Source organism: Mus musculus, chromosome Y (assembly GCF_000001635.26).
Source record: "Mus musculus strain C57BL/6J chromosome Y, GRCm38.p6 C57BL/6J".
In the NCBI taxonomy this organism is placed as follows: domain Eukaryota; kingdom Metazoa; phylum Chordata; class Mammalia; order Rodentia; family Muridae; genus Mus; species Mus musculus.
The window spans coordinates 89,411,749-89,432,540 of record NC_000087.7 but is presented as its reverse complement, the minus strand read 5'-3'; positions in this window follow the sequence as shown (position 1 = coordinate 89,432,540).

Sequence of the window (20,792 nt, the reverse complement as noted above, 5' to 3'; positions counted from 1 at the left end):
TTATTGAATAAAGCTTATTTGTATGAATTTTATTACTTGTCTAATTGGTTGTTATATAGGAGATAGGTTGCCAGGCATATTACTTCTATGACTTCTACAGTTAACTTTACTGAATATTGAATTAACTAAAAGTGAAAAGCACTGGATATAAGTGATTTTTGGTTCATTGCCTCATTTGAGGTCTAAAAACCTATCCTAACTCTGGGACACATATTCTTGTGCTAGCCTATGTAAAGCACATAGAAGACCCCTTTGGTTTTTGCCTGCTTGTCTTCATTCTCACAGGTATGCTTGTTCTTTTGAAGGTTTTAGAGTATATTTCTTTGAGAGTCCAACATACACTGAAGAACATCTGGGAAATTCAGTCTTGTGGACAGGAGATCTATTGGATTCCTTGACTTTCTTTCTATAGACATCTATTTTTAAATACCTGGGCTAGACCACAGTGTATAAATCCCTCTACACACACACACACACACACACACACACACACACACACACACACACACCACACACACACATAATTATTTCAGTTTTAAAGAATCTTTAAAGAATTTTGACTACCATACCTAAAATCTCTAAAATTAAATTTATCTTCCTATATCCAATTACTTTCATGCTCCTGTTTTGAAGATATTCAAACTATGTCAAACTATCCATTTTACTAATTATTTTATTTATTTATATTTCAAATGTGATCCCCTTCAGCATACTCCCTCCATGAGGCCCCTACCACACTTCCCTCATCTCTCTAAAAGTTTACTCTCCCACCCACCTCTCTAGAATTCCCCTTTTCTGGGGATATAATGCTTCCACAGGACAAGCACACACCCTCATCGCACTGACGCCAGACAATGCAATCCTCTGCTACATATGTGTAGTAGGGGTTATGGACTAGTACATGCATGCTTTTTGGTTGGTGGCTTAGTACCTGAGAATTCTGGGAAATGTATTTTTTTTCATGGTGTTATTCTTCCTATAGGGTTGCAATTCCCTTCAGTTCCCTCAGTCTTTGCTCAAACTCTTCCATAGGGGTTCCTGGGTTTAGACCAATGGTTGGCTGTAAATATCTGCATCTGTCTCAGTCATTTGATGGCATAGCCTCTTTTAGGACAGTCATGCCATGTTCCTGTCTGAAAGCATATCTTGGTCAATTAACAAATGGGACCTCCTGAAACTGAAAAGGTTCTGTAAGGCAAAGGACACTGTCAATAGGACAAAATGGCAACCTAGTAATGGAGAAAAGATCTTTACTAACCCTACATCTGATCGAGGGCTAATACTCAAAATATACAAAGAATTCAAGAAGCTAGACTCCAAAAAAAAAAAAAAAAAAAAAAAACACCCTAACGAAAAAATGAGCTCTAGAGCTAAACAAGATTCTCAATTTAGGAATCTCAAAAGCCTGATAAGCACCTAAAGAAATGTTCAACATCCTTATTTATAGTGAAATACAAATCAAAACCAAACTGAGATTCCATCCTAAACCAATCAGAATGGTTGAGACCAAAATGTCAGGTGAAAATAGCTGCTAGAGCAAATGTAGATAAAAAGAACACTTTATCTTTGCTAGTGGGATTGCAAAGAGTTTTCCAGATTCCATAATCTGGAAAATATTCTGGCATTTCTTCACAAAATTGGAAATAAGTCTATCTGAATATTTATATATACAACTTCTGGGCATATACCCCAAAATGCCCTACCATATCATAAGTAAACCCTCAGTGTTTACACAGCAGCCTTAATTATAATAGCGGAGGTTCAGGGACTATGCAGAACTTAGGAAATTAATCTGAACAGATGAGAAGGTGCCCCACAGAACCAGACAGCTTCTGGGACAGGCGGAGCCACAGAACCGCTGAGGCAGCACCCTTTTCGGGCCACAGAGAGCCAGCCACCATCCCGACCAAAGGACAGGTATCTGCCTGGTTCGGAAGGCCTCAGACTCAGGAGCAGCAGGTGCAACCTTGGTTCTGGGACGCCACCGAACTTAGGAACTAAGTCTGCACAGTTCAGAGTGTGCACCACAGAAGCTGACAGCTTCTGGGACCTGCCAAGCAACACAGCTTCTGGAAAAGGTCCTGTTTTGGGCCCACTTCTTCAGCCAGGAGGAGGTCCAAACACAAGATAATCTGTGCACCTTCCCTGTAAGAGGAGAGCTTCATAGCAGAGAGAGTTCTGAGCACTGAAATTCAGATGAGAGAGTCTGTCTCCCAGGTCTGCTGATAGACGGTAACAGAATCACCAGAACAATCTCTAAACAGAGTCAACTATAACAACTAACTCCAGAGATTACCAAATGGTGAAAGGTAAACGTAGGAATCTTACTAACAGGAACCAAGACCACTCACCATCATCAGAACCCAGCACTCCCACTTCGCCTAGTCCAGGGCACCCCAACACACCCGAAAACCTAGACCCAGATTTAAAAGCATATCTCATGATGATGGTAGAGGACATCAAGAAGGACTTTAATAACTCACTTAAAGAAATACAGGAGAACACTACTAAAGAGTTAAAGTCCTTAAAGAAAAACAGGAAAACACATCCAAACAGGTGATGGAAATGAACAAAACCATACTAGACCTAAAAAGGGAAGTAGATATAATAAAGAAAACTCAAAGTGAGGCAACACTGAAGATAGAAAACCTAGGAAAGTAATCTGGAACCATAGATTTGAGCATCAGCAACAGAATACAAGACATGGAAGAGTGAATCTCAGGTTCAGAAGATCCCATAGAGACCATCAGCACAACAATCAAAGAAAATGGAAAATGCAAAAAGATCCTAACTCAAAGTATCCAGGAAATCGAGGACACAATGAGAAGACCAAACCTACAGATAATAGGGGTGGATATGAAAGAAGATTTTCATCTCAAAGGACCAGCAAATATCTTCATCAAAATTATTGAAGAAAACTTCCCAAATCTAAAGAAAGAGATGCCCATGAACATACAAGAAGCCTACAGAACTCCAAATTGACTGGACCAGAAAAGAAATTCCTCCCTACACATAATAATCAGAACAACAGATGCACTAAATAAAGATAGAATACTAAAAGCAGTAAGGGAAAAAGGTCAAGTAAATTATAAAGGCAAGTCAATTAGAATTACACCAGATTTTTCACCAGAGACTATGAAAGCCAGAAGATCCTGGACAGATGTTATACAGACACTAAGAGAACACAAATTACAGCCACGGCTACCATACCCAGCCAAACTCACCATTACCATAGATGGAGAAACAAAAGTATTCCATGACAAAAACAAATTCACATATTACCTTTCCACAAATCCAGCCCTTCAAAGGATAATAACAGAAAAAAAAATATACAATGAAGGGAACCTTGCCCTAGAAAAAACAAGAAGGTAATCCCTCAACAAACCTAAAAGAAGACAGCCACAAAAACAGAATGTCAACTTTAACAACAAAAATAAGAGAAACCAACAATTACTTTTCCTTAATATCTCTTAATTTCAATGGTCTCAACTCCCCAATAAAAAGATATAGACTAACACTGGCTACACAAACAAGACCCAACATTTTGCTGCTTACAGGAAACTCATCTCAGAGAAAAAGATAGACACTACCTCAGAATGAAAGGCTGGAAAACAATTTCCCAAGCAAATGGTATGAAGAAACAACCTGGAGTAGCCATCCTAACATCTGATAAGATTGACTTACAACCCAAAGTCATCAAAAAAGACAAGGAGGGTCACATCATCTTCATGAAAGTTAAAATCCTCCAAGAGGAACTATCAATTCTGAATATCTATGCTCCAAATACAAGGGCAGCCACATTCATTAAAGAAACTTTAGTAAAGCTCAAAGCACACATTGCACCTCACACAATAATAGTGGGAGACTTCAACACACTACTTTCACCAATGGACAGATCAAGGAAACAGAAAGTAAACATGGACACATTGAAAGTAACAGAAGTTATGAAACAAATGTATCTGACAGATATCTACAGAACATTTTATCCTAAAACAAAAGGATATACCTTCTTCTCAGCACCTCATGGTACCTTCACTGAAATTGACCACATAATAGATCACAAAACAGGCCTCAACAGATACAAACATATTGAAATTGTCCCATGCATCCTATCAGATCACCATGCACTATGGCTGATCTTCAATAACAGAATAAATAATAGAAAGCCAACATTCACGTGGAAACTGAACAACACTCTTCTCAATGATATCTTGGTTAAGGAAGGAATAAAGAAAGAAATTAAGGACTTCTTAGAATTCAATGAAAATGAAGCCACCTCATACCTAAACTTATGGGACACAATGAAAGCATTTCTAAGAGGAAAACTCATAGCTCTGAGTGCCTCCAAAAGGAAAGTAGAGCGAGCATACATGAGCAGCTTGACAACACACATAAAAGCTCTAGAACAAAAGGAAGCAAATTCACCCAAGAGGAGTAGATGGCAGGAAATAATCAAACTCAGGGGCAAAATCAACCAAGTGGAAAAAAGAGAACTATTCAGAGAATCAACCAATCGAGGAGCTGGTTTTTTGAGAAAATCAACAAGATAGACAAACCCTTAGCCAGACTCACTAGAGGGCACAGGGAAAGCATTCTAATTAATAAAATCTGAAATGAAAAGGGAGACATAACAACAGATCCTGAAGAAATCCAAAAAAACCATCAGTTCCTTCTACAAAAGGCAATACTCAACAAAACTGGAGAACCTGGATGAAATGGAGAAGTGTCTAGACAGATACCAGGTACCAAAGTTGAATCAAGATCAGGTTAATGATCTAAACAGCCCGATATCCCCCAAAGAAATAAAAGCAGTCATTAATAGTGTCCCAACCAAAAAAAGCCCAGGACGAGATGGGTTTAGTGCAGAGTTCTATCAGATCTTCAAAGAAGATCTACTCCCATTTCTACACAAACTATTCCACAAAATAGAAACAGAAGGTACTCTACCCAACTCATTCTATGAAGCCACAATTACTCTGATACCTAAACAACAAAAAGACCCCACAAAGATAGAGAACTTCAGACCAATATCACTTATGAATATTGATGCAAAAATCCTAAATAAAGTTCTTGCTAACAAAATCCAAGGACACATCAAAACAATCATCCATCCTGACCAAGTAGGTTTCATCCCAGGGATGCAGGGATGGTTCAATATATCCACCAACGTAATCCAGTATATAACAAACTCAAAGACAAAAACCACATGATCATCTTGTTAGAAGCTGCGAACGCATTTGCCAAAATCCAACACCCATTCATGATAAAAGTCTTGGAAAGATCAGGAATTCAAGGTCCATACCTAAACATGATAAAAGCAATCTGCAGCAAACCAGTAGCCAGCATCAAAGTAAATGCTGAAAAGTTTGAAGCAATCCCACTAAAAACAGTGACTAGACAAGGCTGTCCACTCTCTGCCTACCTATTCAACATTGTATTTAAATCCTAGCCAGAGCAATTAGACAACAAAAGGAGATCAAGGGGATAGAAATTGGAAAGGAAGAAGTCAAAATATCACTTTTTGCAGATGATATGATAATATGTATATGGGACCCTAAAAATTTCACCAGAGAACCCCTAAGCCTGATAAATAGCTTCAGTGAAGTAGCTCGATATAAAATTAACTCAAACAAGTCAATGGCCTTTCTCTTCACAAAGGACAAACAGGCTGAGAAAGAAATTAGGGAAAAAACACCCTTCTCAATAGCCACAAATAATATAAAATACCTAGGCATGACTCTAAGGAAGTGAAAGATCTGTCTGACAAGAACTTCATGCCTCTAAAGAAAGAAATTAAAGATGATCTCAGAAGATGGAAAGGTCTCCCATGCTCATGGATCGACAGGATCAATATAATAAAAATGGCTATCTTGCCAAAACAATCTACAGATTCAATGCAATCCCCATCAAAATTCCAACTCAATTCTTCAACGAATTAGACAGAGCAATCAGCAGATTCATGTGGAATAACAAAAAAACCTAGGATAGCAAAAACTCTTCTCAAGGATAAAAGAACATCTAGTCGAATCACCATGTGCAACCTAAAGCTGTACTACAGAGCAATTGTGATAAAAACTGCAAGGTACTGGTATAGTGACAGACAAGTAGACCAATGGAAGAGAATTGAAGACCCAAAGAAAAACACACACACACATGGTCACTTGATCTTTGACAAGCAATCTAAAACCATCCAGTGGAAAAAAGTCAGCATTTTCAACAAATGGTACTGGCACAACTGGCTGTTATCATGTAGAAGATTGCAAATTGATCCATTCTTATCTCCTTGTACTAAGGTCAAATCTAATTGGATTAAAGAACTCCACATAAAACCAGAGACACTGATACTAATAGAGGAGAAATTTGGGAAAAGCCTCAAAGATATGGGTACAGGGGAAAAATTCCTGAATAGAACAGCAATGGCTTGTGCTGTAAGTTCGAGAATCGGTAAATGGGACCTCATAAAATTGCAAAGCTTCTGCAAGGCAAAAGATGCCTTCAATATGACAAAAAGACCACAAACAGATTGGGAAAGGATGTTTACCTATCCCAAATCGGTAAGGGGACTAATATCCAATATATATAAAGAACTCAAGAAGTTAGACTCCATATAATCAAACAACCCCACTAAAAAATGGGGCTCAGAACTGTAAAAAGAATATGCCCCAGTACAGGGGAACGCCAGGGCCAAAAATGGGGAGTGGATGGGTAGGGGAGTGGGGGTGGGTGGCTATGGGGGACTTTTGGTAAAGCATTGGAAATGTAAATGAGCTAAATACCTAATAAAAATGGAAAAGAAAAAAAAAGAAAAAGAAGTATCATAAAATTCTGAAATATATAATCTAAGGTTGCTCTTTATGTCCTTGAAAAAAATAAAAACAAAAGTTATAGTAAGAAATAATAAAATCAAAGGCAGACATGAATACGAACTAGAGCACAGAATAAGGCAACTCAAACAAAAATTACATTCTTTTAAAAGCTTAAAATAATAAAATCAAATAAAAAGTGTAAAATACAAAAGGGGGTGGTGGGTGGGAGATGCTAGATATACAAATGACATGAGAAAGAGAGACCAAGAGAGACGAAAAAAGGATTTTGGAGCTCTCCCAGGAACAGAAGGAAATTTGGAGATGTACTGCTTTCTCTTTGGCCCGTACAGGAGACATCCATAATTCTGGTTACATCAAGTTTTCTACCCGCTCTGTATTGTCTGTGTTTGATGCACCAATCTTTCCATGTGTCAATTCGTATCTGTTTTTGTTTTGTTTTCTGAACAACTGTTGTTCTGTTTCATGTTGAATAAAAATAGGTAAAACTTAAAAAAAAAAAAAAAAAAAAAGATTTCTCACCTGAGGAATACTGAATGGCAGAGAAGCACCTGAAAAAATGTTCAACATCCTTAATCATCAGGGAAATGCAAATCAAAACAATCCTGAGATTCCACCTTCACACCAGTCAGAATGGCTAAGATGAAAAATTCAGGTGACAGCAGATGCTGGCGAGTATGTGGAGAAAGGGTAACACTCCTCCATTGTTGGTGGGATTGCAGGCTTGTACAACCACTCTGGAAATCAGTCTGGCAGTTCCTCAGAAAATTGGACATAATACTACCAGAAGATTCAGCAATACCCCTTCTGGGCATATATCCAGAAGATGCCCCAACGAGTAGGAAGGACACATGCTCCACTATGTTCATAGCAGCCTTATTTATAATAGCCAGAAGCTGGAAAGAACCCAGATGACTCTCAACAGAGGAATGGATACAGAAAATGTGTTACAGTTACACAATGGAGTACTACACAGCTATTAAATAGAATGAATTTATGAAATTTCTAACAAATGCATGGACCTGGAGGGCATCATCCTGAGTGAGGTAAACCAATCACAAATAAACTCTCACAATATGTACTAACTGATAAGTGGATATTAGCCCAGAAACTTAGGATACTCAAGATATAAGATACAATTTGCTAAACACATTAAACTCAAGAGAACGAAGACCAAAGTGTGGACACTTTGTCCCTTCTTAGAATAGGAAACAAAACACCCATGGAAGGAGTTACAGAGACAAAATTTGGAAGTGTGACAAAAGAATGGACCATCTAGTGATTGCCATATCCAGAGATCCATCCCATGATCAGCTTCCATATGCTAATACCATTGCATACACTAGCAAGATTGTGCTGAAAGAACCGGGATATAGCTGTCTCTTGTGAGACTATGCGAGGGACTAGCAAACACTAGCAAACTCTAGCTCACAGTCAGATATTGAATGGACCACAGGGCCCCCAATGGAGGAAATAGAGAAAACACTCAAGGAACTAAAGGGAACTGCAACCCTATAGGTGGAACAACAATATGAACTAAGCTATACCCCGGATCTCTTGTCTCTTGCTGCATATGTATTAAAAGATGACCTAGTCGGCCAGCACTGCAAATACAGGCCCATTGAACTTGCAAACTTTATATGACCCAGTACAGGGGAACGCAAGGGCAAAAAAGGGGGTGTGGGTGGGTAAGGGAGTGAGGGTGGGGCTTTGTATGGGGTACTTTTGGTATAGCATTGGTAATGTAAATGAGCTGAATACCTAATAAAAAATGAAAAAAAAAAAAAAAAAGGACTGACCACAAATTTCACCAAAGGAGCAGGTTGTAATTTTAAGAAATAAAAACAAGTGGTTGTACCATTAAACAAAGAAAAAAATTATAATAGCTGAATGCTGGAAACAACCCAGATGCCCTTCAATGAAAAATAATACAGAAAATGTGGTACATTTACCCAGTGAAAGACTACTCAAGAGGCAGGCAGATTTCTGAGATCAAGGGCATCCTGGTCTACAGAGTGATTTCCAGGACAGCCAGGGCCATACAGGGAGATCCTATCCCGCAAAAAAAAAAACAAAAAACAAACAAACAAACAAAAACAAACAAACAAATAAAAACAAACAAAAAAAGACCACTCAGCTATTCAAAATGAGGATATCAGTTTTTTGTTTTGTTTTTGTTTTTCTTTCCAGGAAAATGCATGGAAATAGAAAATACCATCCTGAGTGAAGTAATCCAGACACCAAAGGAGATATGTATGAATATATGGTATGTACTCACTGATAAGTGTATATTACCCTAAAAGTTCAGAATATCCATGAAGAATTCACAGACCATATGAAGCTTAAGAAGAGGGAAAGCCCAAATGTGAATGCTTCAATCTCCAATCTCACTTAGAACACGGAACAACATAATCATTGGAGGCAGAGGTATGGAGGGACATGTGTGAAACAGGGGAGGTGGAGGGAAGAAAAGGAGGCAATATCTGGTATGAGGGAGACAGGAAAGAAGCCCTGAGGGCCAAGAGAATGAATAGAAATATCTAGTAGTGTGACATGGGGAATGGGAAGAACCACTACTAAATCCCAGACAGCATGGTTGTGGGAGGCTATCAGGACCCAATGAGGATGACAACAGCAGTGTGAAAGAACCTGAAGAGACCCTTTCAAGTACAAAGTAAAATGGTTCTATTTGAATATATAGAAACGTTCATATAATTTTTGCCCTTAGATATGCATAGATATTCTATTATATTGTTTCATGTGTGGTAAATTATGATTATGAGGGCATATCTCTGATGTAGATCCAATTTGATTATGGTGATTTTTTCTAATGCAGTATGAATCTTTTTTCTACTAAGTTTGCAAACCTGGAAACCACTTTTGAAAGGAGAGAATCAGCTTCTGAAAGTTGTCCCATGAACTGCACGTTCATGATGTGACATATGCAACCACAGAAATGAAAGTATATACAGAGAAACACAATGTAGTTACATTTACAAAAGAAATTCTGTAGTCTGGTAGAACTCATTGTTAAATCCATCTAGTCCTGGACTTTTATGGTACTTTCCCTGCCATGATACCATTACCACATTTCAAGAACATGAGTTCTTATATTGGTTTTCTTTTATCCCCTTCATTTAAATATGTAGGTAATATATACCTATAATTTTTTTTAGTTTCTTCAAGATTTTATACTTTTTGTATTATTATTTCAGAATATTATCTTATGTTTCATTGAATTTCTTTGGTATATGTTGGACTATATATGGTTTTCTTGACTTCTGTACTGTACTGTCCTTAGCAATAAACTGCCATTTAGTAGTGTCATTTCTACCCCTGAGAATAGAACTACCAACCACCATGTCGTCCATAGTCCACATTTAAATTTTCTACAAAATTTGTGACATGTTCACTCCTCTAAGTTATAGATTATTTTACTCAAACTTTCTGCATAAGATTACTCCAGTGACTCAGAATTACAATTCCTATGATTTTTGAATCTGCACTTTAGCTCAATCTGTAAGAAAAAAAAAAAAAAAGAAAAACACATCTTAAGATGGACTCAGGTTGAGCATCCAGAGAAATGTAAATGATGTAATGGATTTTTCTCTTCTTTAAGAGAGAATCTATGTGATGAAAATATCTTTGTAACTGATTCAAACAGTAAGAGATTGCATTTCTGGCTCAGACTACATGTTTATGTGTGTGTGTGTGTGTGTGTATAAATATATATAATGAATTTTGTTATGCTTGAGGTGTGCAGTATCCTTCTAACTTGTATTATCCATGTGATTTTTCTTAAAGGTGAAATTCTGGTATTTACATTCATTGTTCATAATAAAGGGTGGAATTTTTTAAATATCATATTTGCATTTCTAAGCACATGCTGAATTTACAGTGTTGCTTTTCTTAGATTTGCCATTTGTGTTATTTTGACTTTGTTTTTTACCTGTCTGACTTCTAGAGATGAATATTATCTATATTGTTTCCCAAGTTTTCCTGACTCTAAGCCTAATATAGATATAATATTTCTATATTGTATGTAGAAAGGAAATAAAAATTACCTACTATCCCTGTATTCTCCAATTAGAATGAATTCTAAAATTCTCGAAGTATTAATTGTCATTTCATTGGTGAGATGAAATATTTGAATTTATATTCTACTTTCTGAAAAAAAATCCACCTATCTCTTTTATTCATTTTTATTTTGCTGTTTCTTTTCCAGAAGTATCTGCTGTGGCCAATTTCTGAATCTTTAAAGTTTTGCAACACTGGCTGGATTGGCTCTGGACATTCCTCACCATCAAATTTGGATTCAGTTTTTCTTCTTGGTTCAGTTGTTTATTTTCCATTCATCTTTCAAATTACTTTGTTCTTTCATGTGAATTCACAGCTGGTCACTTGATATTAAGTAACTAATTTGGTTCCTTTTTTGGCAAAAAAAAATACATCAGTCACTATTTATAACAAATTTTAGATTAATAAAGTCCTTTATAAAAATTATGAACAGAATTGTAGTGAGTTTGACCTAATGCTGCTTTTATTATAATTTTCTGCATGTAAAACACTGAGGGATTCTGCTCTGAGTTGGTTTTGATTGGTAAATAAAGATTCAACCAGGTAATGGCTGGCCAGGGCAGACAGAGGTAGGACTTTTAAGGTTTCAGTGCTTAAAAAAGAGAGGAAGTAGTACAAAGGAGATCCATCAGGCTGGGAGAAGAAGAGGTGAAATGCCATACCTGAGAAGAGTGGAGGGCAGGAGTCATAGCCAGCATTTGAAGGTGCAGGAGAGGGGCACAGTCGTCTGACTACTGCCAGCTACCCACAACACCCGCCAAGCGATCTTAAGACCTCTGGTGAGTGGAAGTAAGCATCTGCTCCAATCCAACCTCACGGGACTTGACACTGATTAGTCAGGGAAGCAAAAACCTGGTCTGAGTAGGGGCACAAGCCCCTTTTGGTCCGAGCAGCACCAGGGTAGCTAGGGCGCACAGTCGGCTGACTACCACCAGATACGCACAACACCAGCCACGCCATCTTAAGAATTCTGAGGATTGGGATCTGCCCAGCACAGGAGCGCTTTGCCGAGTATTGGCAACAGACATCTTAGTTCTGGGACCCTGCCAAGTGTATCCTGCACAGCTCCAGAGAATACCAGATGACGAAAGGCAAACGTAAGAATCCTACTAACAGAAATCAAGACCACTCACCATCATCAGAACACAGCACTCCCATGCCACCTAGTCATGGGCACCCCAACACAACCGAGAAGCTAGACCCAGATTTAAAAGCATATCTCATGATGATGGTAGAGGACATCAAGAAGAACTTTAATAACTCACTTATAGAAATACAGGAGAACACTGCTAAAGAGTTACAAGTCCTTATAGAAAAAAAAGGAAAACACATCCAAACAGGTGATGGAAATGAACAAAACCATACTAGACCTAAAAATGGAAGTAGACACAAGAAAGAAAACCCAAAGTGAGGCAACGCTGGAGATAGAAACCCTAGGAAAGATATCTGGAACCATAGATGCAAGCATTAGCAACAGAATACAAGAGATGGAAGAGAGAATGTAAGGTGTAGAAGATTCCATAGAGAACATCAGCACAACAATCAAAGAAAATGCAAAATGCAAAAAGATCCTAACTCAAAACATCCAGGAAAATCCAGGACACAATGAGAAGACCAAACCTACGGATAATAGGAGTTGATGAGAATGAAGATTTTCAACTCAAAGGACCAGCCAACATCTTCAACAAAATTATTGAAGAAAACTTTCCAAATCTAAAGAAAGAGATGCCCATGAACTTACAAGAAGCCTACAGAACTCCAAATAGACTGGACCAGAAAAGAAATTCCTCCTGACACATAATAATCAGAACAACAAATGCACTAAATAAAGAGAGAATATTAAAAGCAGTAAGGGAGAAAGGTCAAGTAACATACAAAGGCAAGCCTATCAGAATTACACCAGATTTTTCACCAGAGACTATGAAAGCCAGAAGAGCATGGACAGATGTTATACAGAAACTAAGACAAAACAAATTCCAGCCCAGGCTACTATACCCGGCCAAACTCTCCATTACCATAGATGGAGAAACCAAAGTATTCCAAGACAAAACCAAATTCACAAATTATCTGTCCACAAATCCAGCCCTTCAAAGGATAATGACAGAAAAGAAGCAATACAAAGACGGAAATCACACTCTAGAACAAGCAAGAAAGTAATCCCTCAACAAACCAAAAAGAAGACAGCCACAGGAACAGAATGCCAACTCTAACAACAAAAATAAAAGGAACCAACAATTACTTTTCCTTAATATCTCTTAATATCAATGGTCTCAACTCCCCAGTAACAAGACATAGACTAACAGACTGGCTAAACAAACAGGACCTAACATTCTGCTGCTTACAGGAAACCCATCTCAGGGAAAAAGACAGACACTACCTCAAAGTGAAAATCTGGAAAACAATTTTCCAAGCAAATGGTCTGAATAAACAAGCTGGAGTAGCCATTCTAATATCGGATAAGATCGAATTCTAACACAAAGTTATCAAAAAAGACAAGGAGGGACACTTCATACTCATCAAAGGTAAAATCCTCCAAGAGGAACTCTCAATTCAGAATATCTATGCTCCAAATGCAAGGGCAGCCACATTCATTAAAGACACTTTAGTAAAGCTCAAACCACACATTGCAACTCACTCAATAATAGTGGGAGACTTCAACACACCACTTTCATCAATGGACAGATCATGGAAACAGAAACTAAACAGGGACACACTGAAACTAACAGAAGTGATGAAACAAATGGACTTAACAGATATCTACAGAACATTTTATCCTAAAACAAAAGGATATACCTTCTTCTCAGCACCTCACAGGACCTTCTCCAAAACTGACCATATAATTGTCACAAAACAGGCCTCAACAGATACAAAAATATTGATGTTGTTCCATGTACCTATCAGACCACCATGGCCTAAGGCTGATCTTCAATAATAACATAAATGGAAACATAATGGAAGGCCAACATTCACTTGGAGACTGAACAACACTTTTCTCAATGATACCTTGGTCAAGGAATGAGTAAAGAAAGAAATGAAAGACTTTTGAGAGTTTAATGAAAATGAAGCCACAGCATACCCAAACCTATGGGACAAAATGAAACCATTTCTAAGAGGGAAACTCATAGCGCAGAGTGCCTCCAAGAAGAAACAGGAGAGAGCACATACTAGCAGCTTGATGAAACATATAAAAGCTCTAGAAAAATGGAAGCAAATTCACCCAAGTGGAGTAGACGGCAGGAAATAATCAAACTCAGGGGTAAAATCAACCAAGTGGAAACAAGAAGAACTATTCAAAGAATTAACCAAACGAGGAGTTGGTTCTTTGAGAAAATCAACAGGATAGATAAAAACTTAGCTAGACTCACTAGAGGGCACAGGGACAATATCTTAATTAACATAATCAGAAATGAAAAGGGAGACATAGCAACAGATCCTGAAGAAATACAAAACACCATCAGATCCTTCTACAAAAGGCTATACTCAACGAAACTGGAAAAACTGGATGAAATGGACAAATTTCTAGACAGACACCAGGTACCAAAGTTAAATCAGGAACAAGTTAATGATCTAAACAGTCCCATATCCCCTAAGGAAATAGAAGCAGTCATTAATAGTCTCCCAAACAAAAAAAAGCCCAGGACCAAATTGGTTTAGTGCAGAGTTCTACCAGACGTTCAAAAAAGATCTAATCCCAGTTCTGCACAAACTATTCCACAAAATAATAGTAGAGGAAACTCTACCCAACTCATTCTATCAAACCACAATTACTCTGATACCTAAACTACAGAAAGATCCAACAAGTTAGAGAACTTCAGACCAATTTCCCTTATGAATATCGATGCAAAATTCCTCAATAAAATTCTTGCTAACAGAATCCAAGAACACACTAAAGCAATCATCCATCCTGACCAAGTAGGTTTCATCCCAGGGATGCAGGGATGGTTTAATATACGAAAATCCATCAACGTAATCCATCATGTAAACAAATTGAAAGACAAAAACCACATGATCATCTCATTAGATGCGAAAAAAGCATTCGACAAGATCCAAAACCCATTCATGATAAAAGTCTTGGAAATATCAGGAATTCAAGGCCCATACCTAAATATGATAAAAGCAATCTACAGCAAACCAGTAGTCAACATCAAAGTAAATGGTGAGAAGCCAGAACAATACCACTAAAATCAGGGACTAGACAACGCTGCCCACTTTCTCCCTACCTCTTCAATATAGTACTTGAAGTCCTAGCCAGAGCAATTCGACAACAAAAGGAGATCAAGGGGAGACAAATTGGAAAAGATGAAGTCAAAATATCACTTTTTGCAGATGATATGATAGTGTATGTAAGTGACCCTAAAAATTACACCAGAGAACTCCTAAGCCTGATAAACAGCTTCAGTGAAGTAGCTGGACATAAAATTAACTTAAACAAGTCAATGGACTTTCTCTACACAAAGGACAAACAGGCTGAGAAAGAAATTAGGGAAACAACACCCATCTCAATAGCCACAAATAATATAAAATACCTAGGTGTGACTCTAACTAACGAAATGAAAGATCTGTATGACAAGAACTTCATGTCTCTGAAGAAAAAAATTAAAGAAGATCTCAGAACATGGAAAGATCTCCCATGCTCATGGATTGGCAGGATCAACATTGTAAAAATGGCTATCTTGCCAAAAGCAATCTACAGATTCAATGCAATCCCCATCAAAATTCCAACTCAATTCTTCAACGAATTAGAAGGAGCAATTTGCAAGTTCATCTGGAATAACAAAAAACCTAGGATAGCAAAAACTCTTCTCAAGGATAAAAGAACCTCTGGTGGAATCACCTTGCCTGACCTAAAGCTTTACTACAGAGCATTTGTGATAAAAACTGCATGGTACTGGTATAGAGACAGACAAGTAGACCAATGGAATAGAATTGAAGACCCAGAAATGAACCCACACACCAAGGTCACTTGATCTTCGACAGGGGAGCTTAAACCATCCAGTGGAAGAAAGGCAGCATTTTCAACAATTGGTGCTGGTACAACTGGTTGTTATCGTGTAGAAGAATGTGAATCGATCCATACTTATCTCCTTGTACTACGGTCAAATCTAAGTGGATCAAGGAACTTTCCATAAAACCAGAAACACTGAAACTTATAGAGGAGAAAGTGGGGGAAAGCCTTGAAAATATGGGCACAGGGGAACATTTACTGAATAGAACAGCAATGGCTTGTGCTTTAAGATCAAGGATTGACAAATGGGACCTCATGAAACTGCAAAGCTTCTGCAAGGCAAAAGACACCTTCAATAAGACAAAAAGACCACCAACAGGTTGGGAAATAATCTTTACCTATCTTAAATCAGATAGGGGACTAATATCCAATATATATAAAGAACTCAAGAGGGTGGACTCCAGAAAGTCAAATAGCCCCATAAAAGATGGGGCTCAGAGATGAAAAAAGAATTCTCACCTGAGGAATATTGAAAGGCTGAGAAACACCTGAAAAAATGTTCAACATCCTTAATCATCAGGGAAATGCAAATCAAAACAACCCTGAGATTCCATCTCACACCAGTCAGAATGGCTAAGATCAAAAATTCAGGTGACAGCAGATGCTGGCGAGGATGTGGAGAAAGAGGAACACTCCTCCATTGTTGGTGGGATTGCAAGCTGGTACAACCACTCTTGAAATCAGTCTGGCGGTTCCTCAGAAAATTGGACATAGTACTACCGGAAGATCCTGCAATACCTCTTCTGGGCATATATCCAAAGATGTCCCAACCAGTAAGAAAGACACATGCTCCACTATGTTCATAGCAGCCTTATTTATAGTAGCCAGAAGCTGGAAAGAACCCAGATGTCCCTCAAGAGAGGAATGGATACAAAAAATTTGGTACATTTACACAATGGAGTAGTACTCAGCTATTAAAAAGAATGAATTCAGAAAATTCCTAGGCAAATTGTTGGACCTGGAGGGCATCATCCTGAGTGAGGTAACCCAATCACAAAAGAACTCAAATGAAATGTACTCACTGATAAGTGGATATTAACCCAGAAACTTAGTATAGCGAGATATAAGGTACAATATGTAAAACATATGCAACTGAAGAAGAACGAAAACCAAAGTGTGGACACTTTGCTCATTCTTAGAATTGGAAACAATCACTCATGTAAGGAGTTACAGAGACAAAGTTTGGAGCTGAGACAAAAGGATGGTCCATCTAGAGACTGCCATATCCAGGGATCCATCCCATAATTAGCCTGCAAGCAATGACACCATTGCATACACTAGCAAGCCTTTGATGCAAGGATGGTGATATAGCTGTCCCTTGTGACACTAGGTCGGGGCCTAGCAAACACAGATGTGGATGCTCACAGTCAACTATTGGATGGATCACAAGGCCCCCAATGGAGAAGCTAGAGAAAGTATCCAAGGAGCTAAAGAGATCTGCAACCCTATCGGAGGAACAACATTATGAACTAACCAGTACCCCAGAGCTCTTGAATCTAGCTGCATATGTATTAAAAGATGACCTAGTCGGCCATCACTGGAAAGAGAGGCCCATTGGTCAGGCAAACGTTATATGCCCCAGCACAGGGGAATGCCAGGGCCAAAAATGGGAATGGGTGGGTAGGGCAGTGGGGGGGGGACTTTTGGGATAGCATTGGAAATGCAATTGAAGAAAATACGTAATTAAAAAATATTAAATTGAGAAATACTCAAAATAATTCAGCAAAATCAGGAACAAGAAAAGGCTGTTCATTCTCTGAAAATCTATTTAATACAGTACTTGATATTCTAGTTAGAGGAATAAGACAACTGAAGAGGATCAAGGAGATACAAATTAGAAAGGAAGATAATCAAAGTATCATTATTTATAAAATAGTATAGATAAACAATTCCAACAATGCTACCAGATGATAAACACCTCGAGCACAGATGATAAACACCTGGAGCAACGTGTCTAGATTCAAGATTAATTAATTAAATAATTATAAATAAATAAATAAATAAATAAATAAATAAATAAATAAATAAATAAAAGAAGGTGCTGGAAGAGGGTGACCCAGTTTTCCAGTTCGCTGGTTCCAGTGCAACAAAAGTAACATAAAGAAGTTAGTAGGTAATAACCAGGATTGTCAGTGGGAGGTTGATTAACCACATAGAGGTTAGAAAGTGGCCCAAGTGTTACACTGTTTAAAGCATAACAAAATATAAAAATTCTGTGAGTTATTTTCATAAGGGAGTGCAAATTATTGGGGTAGGAAACAGAAAAATGCCATTATGATTTATACATAACAATATTGTTACACTGAATAAAATAAAAAATAAGTTCTGGAGAACTAATGAATTTTGTACTTGTTATACTTAATATTATCATATACATATACAGTGAGATAATTGTCAATATTCTTTAAAGTCATTATAAAATACCATAAATGTATCAAGTAATAGATGATATTTCAATAGTTGTAATAAGTTCATTATTATTTATACATAAAAAACATGTATAAGAGATATTTGTGACATACACTTTAATAAAAGAAAGGTAATACAAATTTTACAAATATTACAGAACTCTGCCTATGTATTCTGGATGCTCTCAAATGAATATTAATAAAAAAAAAACAACCAAGAATCACTGCCATTGAAAAATTAATAAAGTTGTAGTAAAATTTACCCTATTGATCCATGAAACTCATTGTACTATAGAAGACATATTTCATAAAGTAGAAAATAGGTGAATTAGAGTGTTTTAATTACTTTTCTGTTGTCACAATAAGACACTGTGGCAAAAACAGCTTACAAATAAAGAGTTTATTAGGGGTTTATTCTTGGTTTCAGCGGCTTGGAATCCATGGTCATCATAATGGAAAGCATAGCAGCAAGTAGACCCACATGGCATTGGGATAACAATTTGAAGGCAGACAGAGTAATCTAACCAGGAATGGTAAAAGCTTTTAAATCTCAAATCCCACCCACAGTGACACAACTTCTTCAACAAGGTCATATCAACTAATTATTCCTAAAAATTTACACTAACATGGGATCAAGTACTCAAATATTTTACCTAAATGAGATCATTCCCATCCAAAGAAGCCCCCAAACCATACTTAATTTGTTTTTCAGATCATCTGTTAATGTGTTTCTTTATTGTCTGTTTTGGTGTTTACTTTTAATTGTCATCTTGACACAAACTAGAATCACTTGATAAAGCAATCAAAATTGTGTGTATAAGACTGACATATGGGCCAGACACGGTGGTGCACACATTTAATCCCATAACTTGGAAGGCAGAGGCAGGCAGATTTCTGAGTTCGAGGCCAGCCTGGTCTACAAAAGGAAGTCCAGGACAGCCAGGGCTATACAGAGAAACCCTGGCTTGAAAAACGAAAACAAAAACAAAAACAAAAACAAAAACAAAAACAAAACAAAAACAAAATCAAAATCAACAAAAACAAAAACAAAAACCAAAAAACAAAAACAAACAAACAAAAAAGACTGACATACGTTTGTGAGGAACTGTCTTAATTATTAGTTGATGTAGGAACTCCCACCCTGAATATAGTTGACACAATTTTTTATTTGGGCTGTGGACATTTCTGTGAATGAAAAAAGTAGCTATATCAGAAGAACATGCAAGGATATACTCATTTCTCAATCCTTCTGAATGCAGACATGTGACCATCTGCCTAGGTAACTTTCATTACATGAAAAGTGACAAATTGCAAATTTCAATTAAAAGCCAAATTAAGCCTTTCTCCCCAAGATGATTTCTTTAGAGCATTTTATTGTAATAATAGAAATAAGACTGGAAGACTCATAAAGTAACAAGACAAATTTATAAATTCTCATCGTGTACTTTTCAAGTTCTGTGGCATTTTTTTACACACAATAATTTCTACACACCCTTTGATTAACATGGATGTTTGCTGAAATTATAAACAAAAAGTCTAGACCAACTTCAGGCACCCCAGGTAACTTTCACTCTAGGCTCTAGGCTCACCAACTCCCCTTCAAGTATTTTGAACAACTATAAATTGCAACCCATGACCTGACTCCATATTCCTTCTCACAAATTGAGCTGAAGATCTCTGGTTTTTTTTTTTTTTTTTTTTTTTTTTTTTTTTTTTTTTTTTTTTTTGGAAGCCCTACCTATGGAACCCAGAGGTAATGTTGACACCCAAAATCTCAGAAGACAGAGTAGTCACAAAACTCTCAGCAAAGACACCCTCCTGGACCTGAAGACTTCCTGGTCACTAGAACCCCAAGGCATTAAGACCAGAAAACCTGGAGGAAACAGAGACCAAGGGAATAAAAACATCAACAAAACAAAACAAAAATCCATGCATCTGACAATTACTTATGTAGAAATCAATATATAAACCTATAATAATCTCAAAATTCAAGTAGCTAGAGTACAATCTAAGAACACACTCTACAACAATTTGGGAAACCTGACAGCACTTAGCCACAGATGCCTTACTGTAGAACACTCTGGCTGTTCCATCATAGGTGAAGCACAAGAAAATGATCTTAAATCCAATTTTATGGAAATGGTAGATGGCTTTAAAGAAGAACTGCAGAAGTCCCTTAAAGAAATAGAGGCATGCACAATGAAACAGGTGAAGTAATTGAATAAACTGTTTAAGAACTGAAATTGGAAATAGACACAATAAAGAATTTTAAAAGTCGCTAGGAGAGAGAAAATGTAATGAGTGACTTTCTGAAGATAGTCCAACATTTTGGACACATGTGATGGATCTCTGAATTACAAGGCCTTCATACATTTCATTTGAGGCATCGATCTTTCCTCTAAGTATTCTAGAGTATAATTTTCCCTGGCATATAGCCCATCCTATTGGATGCAGATCAACAAACATGTACTCTCTTGT